The sequence below is a fragment of the Chiloscyllium punctatum genome, chromosome 36 (assembly GCF_047496795.1).
Source record: "Chiloscyllium punctatum isolate Juve2018m chromosome 36, sChiPun1.3, whole genome shotgun sequence".
NCBI lineage: Eukaryota > Metazoa > Chordata > Chondrichthyes > Orectolobiformes > Hemiscylliidae > Chiloscyllium > Chiloscyllium punctatum.
This window is the reverse complement of record NC_092774.1, coordinates 62,011,111-62,025,245: the sequence shown is the minus strand read 5'-3', so window position 1 is coordinate 62,025,245 and position 14,135 is coordinate 62,011,111. Positions and strand designations below refer to the sequence as shown.

The following is a 14,135-nucleotide window of genomic DNA, read 5'->3' as shown; positions in this document are numbered from 1 at the left end:
CCAAGGAGAGAACTCGGGAACAGGCAAAACACTGAAAGGCTGGAAGGGCGACGGCCCCGGAGTAAGAAAGCTAGTTCCTCGTGACATGGATGTGTCTGCAGACTGTCCCAGGTATCTCCACAAGAGATCTCCCAGGCTTGATTATGGAAAAGTAAAACAGATAGACGACAATTGTAATTCCTGGCGGGGAGGCTGAATTATAAAATCATTAAGCGATGGTGCAGCCCATGTCTACGACTGTCTCTGTGGCGCAATTGGTCAGCGCGTTCGGCTGTTAACCGAAAGGTTGGTGGTTCGAACCCACCCAGGGGCGGTGTGCTTGATGCTTTTCTTTGGCTTTGAAGTAGTGCGCTTTTAATGGGGTCAGGAAAATGTTCCCCAAACGGAAATCTTCTCCACAGAGGGTTTTCGGAATTGAATTAATGTCTAACGTAAGGGACATATTTCTTGAAGTGGCTCCTTATTTTCGGCCCTGATTATTAATCTTTCTCCGCATGGGAATGGATCCTTCCCACCCGCTGTATCTCTCATCAATGTGTGTAGTTCAATTCGATCTCATCTCTCCACAATGAATGTCCCAGGCTTTATTATGGAAAAGTAAGACTTATAGACGACAAATGTAATTCTAGGCGGCGAGGCTGAATTATGAATTCACTAATAGCCTCCCCTAAGCGATGGTGCAGCCGGCGCAGTCACATTTCTCTTTCGCATCGTTGGGCTGTGCGTTCAGCAGTTTACCGGGAGGTTGGTGATTCAACCCCGCACAGGGGTGGTCTATTTGCTGCTCTCCCTCCAACTGCGAAGTTGTCTGCTTTTCATGGGGTCAGGCAAACAATTTCCAGAACAGTTGCTTCTCATTCTGTTTTGCTGCTGTCGTTTGTCCCGTGTCCAGGAACCGGGCCCTCTCCAATGGCAGAAAATTTAACCTTTTTGTTTCGAAACTTTTCTCTGACACCTGAGTGACCAGTGACAAGTATTGCCCTCCTCAACATAGGGCACAGAGAACAGGAGAAGACCCCGCAGACCTCCACGAGTGTGTCATCTCAAATGTGCACATTGGGCCAGTATATCAATGTGAAATATTTATGTTGAGTGTTTTGGGAAGGAAATGAGAAGGCGAGGTGCAGAACAGTGCGCCCTTAGACGGGAAAGCTGCAAAAGATAACATTACGTGAATCGGAGAGAACAGGACATGACGGATTTCAGGCCCTGAACCCATAGGACAGACGGACGGGAGTGGAAGACACGAAGAAAGAGAGATACAGAGTGAGCGAGAAAAGGGTGAAGTGTCAGAAAAACAGAAGTTAAGGAAAAACATAGAGAGACTGAGGAAGGGATACAATTCCAGTGGGTCCCAGCTTTCTCTATGGTTTCATACACTCCCTCTCATCCATGAGAGACAAGCCCTGCTCCTAGAATCTACGTCAGTCTGGATGGTTCAGGGACGGTGTTTAGCACACTTGCTTTCATTTTTCACACCATTGAGTTTTGGAGTTGGGACGTCATGTTGAGTTTGTACAGGATGTTGATGAGGCCACTTTTAGTTTCTGTTCATTAATATGTAAATCCCAGAACTACTTTTAAGTCACATTCTCCAGTTAACTTCAGGTTTTATAAAAAGAGGTGACATCTCAGCTCAGTCAATGCATTAAAGGTGTGAAGTTTGAGTCTGTCTGCATCCCAATCTTGAGTTAGACTGGTTGTATTTTCAAAGTAGGGATTTATAAAATATGACATGGCTTGACTGCCTGCAGATTGCGCACTTTTTGAGGAAAACTGAATGTATCTGCAAATATAATTCTGAAAATCCTAATTCACCCCATAGACTTGTGTGTGCATAAGAGAGTGTGTATTTGTATGCTTGGTAAAGTGTCATAATTTGGAGATGCCGGTGTTGGACTGGGGTGTACAAGGTTAAAAATCACACAACACCAGGTTATAGTCCAATAGGTTTAATTGGAAGCACTAGCTTTTGGAGCTTTTGTAGACATGCGCGAAATCCCGGACGAGCCCGCGTTTTCTGACTTGTGCAAGAGTGCCCGGTTAACTTTCTCTAAAAACACCTTCTCTAAAGTCGGGGCTTTTGCCCGAAACGTCGATTTTACTACTCCTCGGAAGCTGCCTGAACTGCTGTGTTTTCCAGCACCACCAAATTGGGCAGAAAGCAAGGAAGTGAAATGATGGAATATTGCGTTGACGTGAGTGGTGCCGTGTTGAAGAAATGTCAGCAATGAAACAAGATTGGAAAATTAGGACAGCTCTCCTCGGAGAACAGAAGTTTGAAATCTGGCCTGATTGAAGTTTTCCAAGTCATGCGAACTCTAGACAGGGAAAGTAATGTCGTCAAAATGCTCCCACGCCTGAAAGGATAGGCAGACTTTTAAAGTCATGAGGAAAAGAACGAAAAGTGACATTAGGAAGAACGCTTTCGCACAGGGAGTGGTTGGGGTCAGTAAATCCCTAACTGACACTGACAAAGAGGCAGATTCAATAGACGCAAAAGGGAAATCGGTGGTCATGTTTAAAGTAACAATGTGCAGAATTACACGGAGAAGGCAAGAGACACATGTTTACTTACTGTGTCGAATCAGCAGAGCGAAGGTGGGCCGCATGGCCTCAGTCTGCGCTGTGACACATGCTGTGATTTAGAATGAAATCATAGTTCAACCAACAGAATGTGGGAGTTTAGAAAACATGTTTATATTTACACAGCCTCCATACGTCTGCGCAACACCAGATGATACGATAGCGGTGGAGATCTTCGACATCAATCTCGAAGGGACCTGTGGATAGCACTCGGCGCGTGGGCTCAGAGTGGTGCAGCAGTAGTGTGCTGGGGTAGCCCAGGGCACACGGATGGGCCCAAGCTATGCCTGTCTCTTTGTTGGCTACGGAGAGCAGTTGATCTTCCGTAATTACACAGGCACCACTCCCCACCTCTTCCTCCGCTACATTGATGACTGCACTGGCACCACCTCCTGCGCCCGAGAGGAGGTTGAGCAATTCATCAACTTCACGAACACATTCCACCCTGACGTTAAATTTATCTGGACCATCTCTGACACCTCCCTCCACTTCCTGGACCTCTCCATCTCCATTAATGACGACCGACTTGACACTGCCATTTTTTACAAACCCATCATCTCCCACAGGGACCTGGATTACACCTCTTCCCACCCTACCTCTTGCAAAAATGCCATCCCGTATTTCCAATTCCTCCGCCTCCGCCGGATCTGCTCCCAGGAGGACCAGTTCCACCACAGAACACACCAGGTGGCCTCCATCTTTAGAGACAGCAATTTCCCTTCCCACGTGGTTAAAGATGCCCTCCAACGCATCTCGTGCACATCCCGCACCTCCGCCCTCAGACCCCACCCCTCCAACGGTAACAAGGACAGAACGCCCTGGTGCTCACCTTCCACCCTACCAACCTTCGCATAAACCAAATCATCCGCCGACATTTCCGCCACCTCCAAACAGAACCCACCACCAGGGATATATTTCCCTCCCCATCCCTTTCCACCTTCCGCAAAGACCATTCCCTCCGTGACTACCTGGTCAGGTCCACGTCCCCCTACAACCCACCCTCCAATCCTGGCACTTTCCCCTGCCACTGCAGGAACTGTAAAATCTGCGCCCACACCTCCTCCCTCACCTCTATCCAAGGCCCTAAAGGAGCCTTCCACATCCATCAAAGTTTTCCTGCACATCCACTAATATCATTTATTGTATCCGTTGCTCCCGATGCGCTCTCCTCTATATTGGGGAAACTGGGCGCCTCCTAGGAGAGTGTTTTAGGGAACATCTCCGGGACACCTGCACCAATCAACCACACTGCCCCGTGGCCCAACATTTCAACTCCTCCACCCACTCTGCCGAGGACATGGTGGTCCTGGGCCTCCTTCACCGCCGCTCCCTCACCACCAGACGCCTGGAGGAAGAATGCCTCATCTTCCGCCTCGGAACACTTCAACCCCAGGGCACCAATGTAGACTTCACCAGTTTCCTCATTTCCCCTTAGCCTACCTTACCCTAGTTCTGAACTTACAGCTCAGCACTGTCCCCATGACTTGTCTGGACTTGTCCGACCTGCCTATCTCCTTTTCCACCTATCCACTCCACCCTCTCCTCCCTGACCTATCACCTTCATCTCCTCCCCCACTCACTCATTGTACTCGATGTGACTTTCTCCCCACCCCCACCCTCCTCTAGCTTATCTCTCCACGCTTCAGGCTCACTGCCTTTATTCCTGATGAAGGGCTTTTGCCCGAAACGTCGATTTCGCTGCTCCTTGGATGCTGCCTGAACTGCTGTGCTCTTCCACCACCACTAATCCAGAATCCGAGGACCACTGTTATAAGACATGACTGCCCGACTTGAGTTATTTGGATATAGATTTGTCAGTTATCTTAAGTCGGGTATTTGTTGAACCAAGATGTTTAGGTTTGTCACCCTGGGCCCTGGAGGTGGTCTCCTGAGTTAATACGGCTATATATACAATGCTCCCGTTCATTTATTTGGGAGCATTGCGCCGAGCACAGCTGTTCTGTATTCTTGTGTTTTTTTGCTCTATTATTTATATATATATATTTATTGGTGTTGCTTTGCACAGTGTTCGGGTTTGTTTTGTATTATAGGGTAGGTTAGTAGTTAATGGACAGTAGTTGTATTGTGATTTGTGTTTTTATCTTTTTATTATACTGATATTAATAAATATATTTACAAAATAAAGGGTTACAGGCAAGGTCGCAAAGCTTCAGGGATCAGACTCCCGTGAGCGGCCTCTCTCACACACCAATACAATATCTTGTTGAATGCAGTTGGACATCTCTTACTTTTACTTTGGTTTCGACCTTTATCCCGCCCGGATCCAATACCATAACCGGCTTCTCGAACCTTCCTCCAGCTCCAGGGGGTTGTTGAGCTCCTGGGCTCCGGCCGCCGCTCTCTCTCCTCCACCGCCGACATTTTTAATTTGTTTTCTCGTTCACCCGGTAACCGTCACCTCCCCCTTCCCGGGCCCCGGAAATTATACAAAAATAAACAATAAACCCCACCGGGGACTGTCTCATTTTCTTCACAACTTTTGCTTGAAAAGTTCCGGCTTTAATTTGAAATGTATTTTAAAGGTATTTTCTGAGGTAAACTATGCCTGTCTGCCCCCCTCCCTCCGTCAGAAACCGCCCGCTGAGTCGATGAGAAAACCGCAGCCTCGCGCCGCCATCTTTGTTTTTCGTCTTCTTCCCGTCTCCTCCTTCAGTGACTCGCGTCATCCGCGCTCCCTCCAATCAGAGCGCACGTTATTCCACCTGACCAATGGCGACCGGGTATGCGGACAATATTGGAATGTCGCTCTCCGATTCGTCCGCACGGACCTCAGGCTTGGGGATTGGTGGAGAGGTTCGCAGGCCCTTCACTGTCCCCGCCCCTTTACTACAAAGGGATCGAAGAGCACAGAAGTAACGTCCCATGTTCAGGAGGAAGGTGTTCTCAATCATTCATTCAACAAGACAATGGCTCAATTTACTATAATGGGCTCGGAGGGAACAATGGTCGTGTCCTATGTTGAGGAGGAAGGTGTTTCCATTCATTCAGCAGAGAGGCTTTTTTAATGGTTCAGTGGTCGTGCCCCTGCCTCTGAGGCCCAGGTTCAAATCCCACTGCTCCAGTATGTGTAATAACATCCTCAATCAATTTTTTTTTTGTCATAAGTCACACAACGCCAAATTATAGTTCAACAGGTTTATTTTAAATTCACAAGCTCTTGGAGCGTAGACCATTCATCAAATGAAGTCGTGGGAAAGTATGGCGAGAGAATTCAGCCATGGTTGGTGAAGAAAGACAGAGTATCTCAACAGTCAACTGCCTCCTCCCATTCCTACTTCTGATCTTAATACATGCAAGTTGTGTGTTTTCCAATCATTAATTTTATGTCCATTGTTTAAAAACAAATATTTAAGGATGGTCAGTTCTTTCTCACTTGGGCACATTGTGACCCAGAACAATTGATATGGCACTGTTAATATCATAAACCGTCTCATCAGATATCACAGGAGCAATTCATAAAAAAAAGTCACTGAATCACTCAAGTAGAGAAAGAACCCTGCAGATATTGGGAATCTAAACGTTATCGATGTGAAATGTTAACAAAAGTAGGGGAACACCCCAATAAGGGAACTCAGCTGACTGACATAATTACAATCACGACAATACCCAGTACTACTCTTCAACACGTGGCGTAACATCAAACAATTCTCCCGCCGCCTTCACCTCCGCGCCTTCTTCTTCAACCAGGATTCCCGCCCACCCTCTGACGACCCTTTCTCCCGCCTCCAACGCCTCCAACGCACCCCATCCACCTGGACACCCCGTGCTGGCCTCTTACCTGCCCTCGATCACTTCATAGCCAACTGCTGCCGCGACATTAACCGCCTAAAACTCTCCACCCCCCTCACCCACTCCAACCTCTCAATCTCGGAACGTGCAGCCCTCCACCCCGACCTCAAAATCACCTGGACCGTCTCAGACTCCTCCCTTCCCTTCCTAGACCTTTCCATTTCTATCCACCGAACCTGTACATCTTTGGACTGTTGGAGGAAACACATGCAGACAGGGAGAACATGCAAACTTCACACAGACCTCTGGTTGGAATTGAACCTAGGTCCCTCATGCAGTGAGGTAGCAATGCCAAGCACTGTGCCACCCCAATATGATATTAAATTTGAACAAATGCTCTAAGCTGCAAATTTGTCCATGTGAAGAACTTCCTGCAAATGATTCGAAGCAAGATCTATATGAATTGTGTTTTGGGAGAGATCCAGAACTTATTTCGTTAATGATTGAAAATCTTCGACCTTTGGAATGGTCTGCAAGAGAGAGTGTTGCAGTCAGATTCAATTATGGCATTCAAAAGAGAGTTGGATAATGAAACTGAAATGGAAAGTAATCAGTGTTCGGTGATGAGTATCGGGCGACCGAATCAACACGGACATTTACTATAAACTGACCAACTCCCACAGCTACCTAGATTACACCTCCTCCCACCCTGCCCCCGTAAAAACGCCATCCCATATTCCCAATTCCAAAACAGGAGGACCAGTTCCAATACCGTACAACCCAGATGTCCTCCTTCCTCAAAGAACGCAATTTCCCCCCAGACGTGATCGACGATGCCCTCCACCGCATCTCCTCCACTTCCCGCTCCTCTGCCCTTGAGCCCCGCCCCTCAAACCGCCACCAGGCCAGAACCCTACTGGTCCTCATCTACCACCCCACCAACCACCATATACAGCGTATCATCTGCCGTCTTTTCCGCCACCTCCAAACGGACCCCACCACCAGGGATATATTTCACTCCCCTCCCCTATCAGCATTCCGAAAAGACCACTCCCTTCGTGACTCCCTCGTCAGATCCACACCTCCCACCAACCCAACCTCCACTCCCGGCATCTTCCCCTGCAACCGCAAGAAATGCAAAACTTGTGCCCACACCTCCTCCCTTACTTCCCTCCAAGGTCCCAAGGGATCCTTCCATATCCGCCACAAATTCACCTGCACCTCCACACACATCATTTATTGCATCCGCTGCACCCGATGTGGCCTCCTCTATATTGGAGAGACAGGCCGCCTACTTGCGGAACGTTTGAGAGAAAACCTCTGGGATACCCGGACCAATCAACCCAACGACCCAGTGGCTCAACACTTCAACTCCCCCTCCCACTCTACCAAGGATATGCAGATTCTTGGACTCCTCCATCGCCAGACCATAGCACAACGATGGTTGGAGGAAGGACGCCTCACCTTCCGCCGAGGAACCCTCCAACCACAAGGGATGAACTCAGATTTCTCCAGTTTCCTCATTTCCCCTCCCCCCACCTTGTCTCAGTCAAATCCCTTGAACTCAGAACGGCCTTCCTAACCTGCAATCTTCTTCCTGAATTCTCCGCTTCCACCCCCACTCTGGTCTATCACGCTCACCTTGACCTACTTGCAGCTATCGCATTTCCAACGCCCCTCCCCCAAGTCTCTCCTGCCTACCTTTTATCTTAGCCTGCTGGACAAAATTTCCTCATTACTGAAGAAGGGCATATGCCCGAAACGTCGATTTTCCTGCTCCTGGGATGCTGCCTGACCTACTGCGCTTTTCCAGCAACACATATTCCAGCTGAGAAACTTATCAGTCTTGATTAAATTGTATGAGCAGACCAATGGGCTGAATGGCCTGATTTCTACTTCTATCTCTTATGGTGTCTTGCTGTCCTGGACACAATGTGAGAGAATTGGGTGTAGGAATAGGCTATTGGGTCTTTCGAGCCTGCACCAACATTGAACAGATCATAACTGGATATGAATATATCTACATCTAGATGGATAGACTGAAATCTTTGTCACCGGAGCATAGGAGGTTGAGAGGTGACCTGAAATTGAAAAAATCATGGGGGCTACAGATGAAGTGAATGACGGGTGTCCTTTCCTTAGAGCGGGGTTTTCAAGATTAGGAAGCAAACTTTGAAGGTGAATGGAGAAAGATTTTAAAAAGTCATGAGGCACACGATTTTTTTTTCTCCACAAATAGTGGTTTGTGTGTGGAATGAATATCCAGAGGAAGCATGGGATGCTGGCACAGTAACAATGTTTAAATTTGGATAAGGACATGAATGGGAAAGATTCTGAGGTGTTATGGCCTAGGCTAGACCACTCAAAACATTCTTAAGCAGGTAGCCCAGACCGTAAGTTTGCTATTTGTTTCGGTACGTTCACAGTGAAAATTACCCAGAGTAAGTTAGGTAGTTGACTGCCAGGTTTTAAAACAGAAATGTATTCACAAGATTGTGGAAGGAAACACAAAGAACAGAATAGAGAATACCCACAGAACTCAGTCTATCGAAACTAGACTTAAATATGCTGTCCCAAATGTACACAACAGTCCCAATAAACAAACCTCTTAAACAGAGAGTAAAACTGAAACAGAAGCTTACAGGTCAGAGTTAGGAAGATGGAAGGAAAGAGGGTTTAACAGCTTTTCTCCACACAGTCCACTGCTGAACTCACTCAAACAAGATTTCAGCTCTCACAACTGACCCCTCCCCTTTTATTATGCACGTCAATTCAAAAACATAAAAGCTTTGATATTAAGTCTTATCTGTTTACATAAAAACAAAAAGGCCTCCCGATAAACTTTTAATCTCTGTACTAAACCAGTCATTTTGGAGCCCGGGACTGTTTTACAACCCCTCCAAATGAAGCCAAGGACATAGTATCCTTGCGAAGAAGGTCCAGCTTTTAGTAAAACGGACCAGCTTTGTGACAGAGGGATATGAGCCAAACACTGGCAAGTGTGATTGGTTAAGTATGAGAACATAGCATTGGGCTTGTTGGGCTGAAGTGTTTATTTCTGCACTGTATGACTCTGTAACTGTTCTATCCCAGTCTCAAAACCATTTTTTTGCTTTCCCCCATAACCATCCACTTCTTTAATGTTCAAAGGGATGCTCCCTGACCTGTTGTGTTTTCCAGAGACACACTTGACGCTGATCTCCAGAATCTGCAGTCCTCACTTCCTCCACATCCCAGTATATGAACATTTAAACTATGCACCTCCTTCATGCTTATTTTTTCCCAAAGCAAAGTCTATAACTTTACATTGTGGTACTGCATTTGCCATGCGTTTGCCAATTGAAACATAGCCCTGGAACAACTTTTCCAGATTCTGTATCCTCCGTGGATTCATTCCCTTTCCCTTCAGTTCATGCAAGACAGCAACTGAAACCCAGAATGAAAAATAAATGGAAAAGTGAGTGAGAAAAGAGTGTGCCGTACCCACAGATGTTGGACAGAGGAAAGATGTTGCAGTCTGGGACTAAGTTCAATCTTCTTTAGAGAGAGAGGAGCAACAGCAGGTTCAGAAGCTCATGGCCCACATTCCGCATTCAGACAAAGGGGTCTCTCTGATTGGCAGGAGGACCAGGCTTCTGCCGGTCCTCCAGGTCTCACCATTGGTCCTCCACAAGAAAGTCAGGTGTGGTTTCCGCGGACAGTGACGAGCAGGCTCAGTGCTTTTGCTGACACCGCAGCACATGCGCAGTGCTAGCTGACACCACGAAGCATGTGCAATACGCACTGGGAGAGGCTGGTGTAACTGACAGGTTTTAATCATGCAAATGTCAATAGGAGAAAAAAGCTGGAGCCATAATTTTATTTTTCCCTGTGGCTTGACATTTTATTCCTGTTGAAATTTGTCTTGCTGCTCAACTTTATATGTCTATTCCCCACGGTAGAGGAAGTCCAAAGCTAGAGACGTGGGAAATGTCAGAATTGTATGATAAATCGCAGAACTCATAGCAGCACTGGCATACAGAAGGATTTTGGCGTATTGATCCGTGGAAGTGGTAAAGCAGGTTGGTACAGTGGTCAAGAAGAAACACAGCACGCTTCCTTGAGTTTAAGAGTTGGCGAGTTATGTTACAGCTATTTATGCAGGCCACATTCGGAATACTACGTTCAGTTCTGGTCGCGACACTACCGGAAGGATGTGGGTGCTCTGGCAGAGGGTACAGACAAGGTTCACCAGGACATTGCCTGGTCTGAAGGGCTCTAGATATGAGGAGAAGTGGCATAAACCTGATTTTTTTTCTCTTGGAAGTCAGAGGCTGAGGGGAGACCTCGAAAAAATGATGAGACACAGAATAGCTGGACTGGGGTGGCAGGGTAACTCAGTGGTTTGCACTGATGCCACACAGTGCCAGAGACCCGGTTTCAATTTCAGTCTCGGGAGACTGTCTGTGTGGAGTTTGCACATTCTTCCTGCACGCCACGTCTCGTGTCTGCAAGGGCTTCCTCCTACATTCCAAAAATGTGTAGGTTTGGGTGGATTAGCCATGCTAAATTACCCATCGTGTCCAGGGATAAGCAGGTTAAGTTGGATTGTCTGCGTGTAAATTGCCCCAGTGTTGAGGGATGTGTACGTAGGTGTATTAGTTAGGGATAAATATAGAGTAATAGGGGTAGGAGAATGAGTCCCTGTGGGTTAGTCTTTGGAGGGTCAGTGTTGACTTGTTGGGCTGAATCGTCTGTTTCCACCCTGGAGGGATTCTATGATCGTCAGAGGCTTTTTTCCCTCCAGGGTGAAAAGGTCAACTAAAATAGGGAACAGGTTCGAGAAAAGAAGGGGACTTTCAATGTTGTGAAACTTGAAAGGATTGAGAAAAGATTCACAAGGATTTTGCCAGGGTAAGAGTTTTAAACCACAGGGAGAGGCTGAATAGGATGGGGCTATTTTCCCAGGAGCATCGCAGGATGAGTGATTTTTTTCAAAGAGGTTTATAAAAACTTGAAGGTCGTGGATGGGGTGAATAGACAATGTCTTTTCCCTGGGATGGGGGAGTGCAGAACTAGAGGGCATAGGTTGAGGGCGAGAGAGGAAACATTTAAAAGGGACCTTGCAGTCAACCTTTTTATGCAGAGGATTGTGCATTAGATTACTTACAGTGTGGAAACAGGCCCTTCGGCCCAACAAGTCCACACCGCCCAGCCGAAGCGCAACCCACCCATACCCCTACATCTACTCCTTACCTAACACTACGGGCAATTTAGCATGGCCAATTCTCCTAACCTGCACATCTTTGGACTGTGGAAGGAAACCGGAGCACCCGGAGGAAACCCACGCAGACACGGGAGAACGTGCAAACTCCACACAGTCAGTCGCCTGAGGTGGGAAATAAACCCGGGTCTCTGGCGCTGTGAGGCAACAGTGCTAACCACTGTGCCACCGTGCCGCCCACTTATATAGAAGTGCATGCATGGAATGAGCTGCCAGAGGAAGTGTTGGAGGCTGGTGGCGGCATCTGGATGGGTATATGAATAGGAAGGATTTAGTGGGATATGGACCAAGTTCTGGCAAATGGGACAAGATGAATTTTGCATATCCGATCGGCATGGACAATTTAGATTGAGGGTCTGTTTCTGTGCTTTACGTCTCCGACTCAATGGCTGGTGAAAAATATTGGCATTTGTCGAAACATTTATGCAACAGAAAATTACAAGCGGGTAAAGATAAGCCTCACGTCATTGATCCACGAATCCCGGTGTAGTATGGATGTATTTCCAGTAATAGAGTTAGTATGACATGGAAGGAGTCCAACAACATGGCTTCTTTTATAAAAATTCACACTTGATACTTAAATCCGAGTCTTCTGGGAATCTAAGACAACCGTGCATTAATATAAGACAGATAAGTCTGGGGTATATGGTACGTATTTGATGGAATGTTTGTGGCTCTAAAAGCCTGTTTTGCAGTTGGTTCTGGGCTCGTAATATTTAACCGCAGAATATTGTATATCTTCAGTAAGAACGTCAATACAGCATGATAGATGTCCATTCAACAACTTGAGTCCATGTGAACTCTTCATGGAGTATGCAATCCACCACATTTCCCTGCTGAATATATTTACAAATAGATCAGCACAAAGATCTTGGTTATTAAGAGAGGTCAGAATGATCCACAGAAACTAGAATTGTGTGTTTTGATTTTCTATTGTGGACTGAAAGCGGTGACCTTTGCAATCTCTTTCCACAGGAATATTACAAGAGAAGAATTTGGAGGCAGAAATCTCAGACCAAACATCACATCGAAGTCTGACAGTCGCTTGATTCACCAGGACTTGGATATTGTTGGCTTTGACAACAAGGAGGAGGCGGTCGGTCTGCTGAGTTAGGTTTTAAACGTCAATGTGACTGGAAACTCAGAGTCTCATACACCCACACACGACAGTAGTGACCCGAACACGAAAAATGGCTTCCCTGACCGGGAATCGAACCCGGGCCGCGGCGGTGAGAGCGCCGAATCCTAACCACTAGACCACCAGGGAGACATGTACACATGTTGGTATCTCTGCTGAAAATTGTTTCGCTGCCCGGGAATCAAACCCAGGCCAGGGTCGGAAGAAGACTTTCACCGGTACAGCCACCAATGTAATTTTATGTCTCCATTGCTCCCGATGCGATCACTCCAACATTGGGGAGACTGGAGAGTCAAGTTCACATCTCCGGGACACCCGCAACTATCAACCCCATCGCCCTGTGCCCCAACATTTCAACTCCCCCTCCCACTCGGCCGAGGACATGCAGGTCCTGGGCTTCCTTCGTCGCTGCTGCTTCCCCACCCGACGCCTGGAGGAAGAACACCTCATCTTCCGCCTCGGAACACTTCAACCCCAGGGCATCAATGTGGACTTCACCAGTTTCCTCAATCCCCTTCCCCCACCTTACCTCAGTTCCAACCTTCCAGCTCAGCACTGATCTCATGACCTGTCTTACTTGCCAATCTCCCTTCCCACCTATCCGCTAAACACTCCTCTCTGACTTGTCACCTCCATCCGCACCACCATTCACATATTTTACTCATTGCTACCTTCGCCCCAGCACACACCCACCCCCAATTTATCTCTCTACCCTGAAGGCGTCCTGCCTCTATTCCTGATGAAAGGCTTTTGCCCGAAACGTCGATTTACCTGCTCCTCGCGACATGCTTGACCTGCTGTGATTTTCCAGCACCATTCCGATCTAAACTCTGGCTTCCAGCATCTCCAGTCCTCACTTTTGCCTACCCAATACACCCAGTGTGACGATTTCACATCAACAAATTGACACAAGCAGACACAACGTCTGCAGAAACCCTAGCCACATTACCTGACAATAAATACATCTGTTAAATGATGTCCAGACAACGCAAACCCCTCAGCATCATGGTCGCCCACAATCCTACCAACATACTTGAACAGCGGCTAATGAACCTGAAATACCCGATACAAACAACCAGCAAACGAATGTTATTTCACAAAATACCATACAAGGAAATATATACATGAACTCTGCCGCACAGTTCTCTGTGGCAAGAAACGCTGGGATGAGATAAGGAAGATATTTTCAGCCAAAAAGAATCGACACTGACTGAACAGCCATGTACAATCACCCCTATCAGCCCAGGATGGAAGATCCTAAGGGATGAACAGTTTCCTTATTTTTGGAAGAGTCACAAATATGAGACTGGGTTTTGGTGCTTGTTCCTTTCTACTCCCAACATCCGCAGTGGTTGGGGCGGTGAGTTGGAGAAAGTGAAATGTGCCCGTGAGCAGCGT

The 14,135-nt window shown here is 47.2% G+C and overlaps 2 non-coding genes across 2 annotated transcripts; one reads left to right on the top strand and one right to left on the bottom strand.

The window, feature by feature from the left end:
• Positions 1-239: 239 nt before the first annotated feature.
• trnan-guu (transfer RNA asparagine (anticodon GUU)) lies at positions 240-313 on the top strand. The gene has a single exon. It is a non-coding gene; the product is annotated as a tRNA-Asn (tRNA).
• A 12,481-nt stretch (positions 314-12,794) lies between these two features.
• On the bottom strand, positions 12,795-12,866 carry trnae-cuc (transfer RNA glutamic acid (anticodon CUC)). The gene has a single exon. It is a non-coding gene; the product is annotated as a tRNA-Glu (tRNA).
• Positions 12,867-14,135: the final 1,269 nt, after the last annotated feature.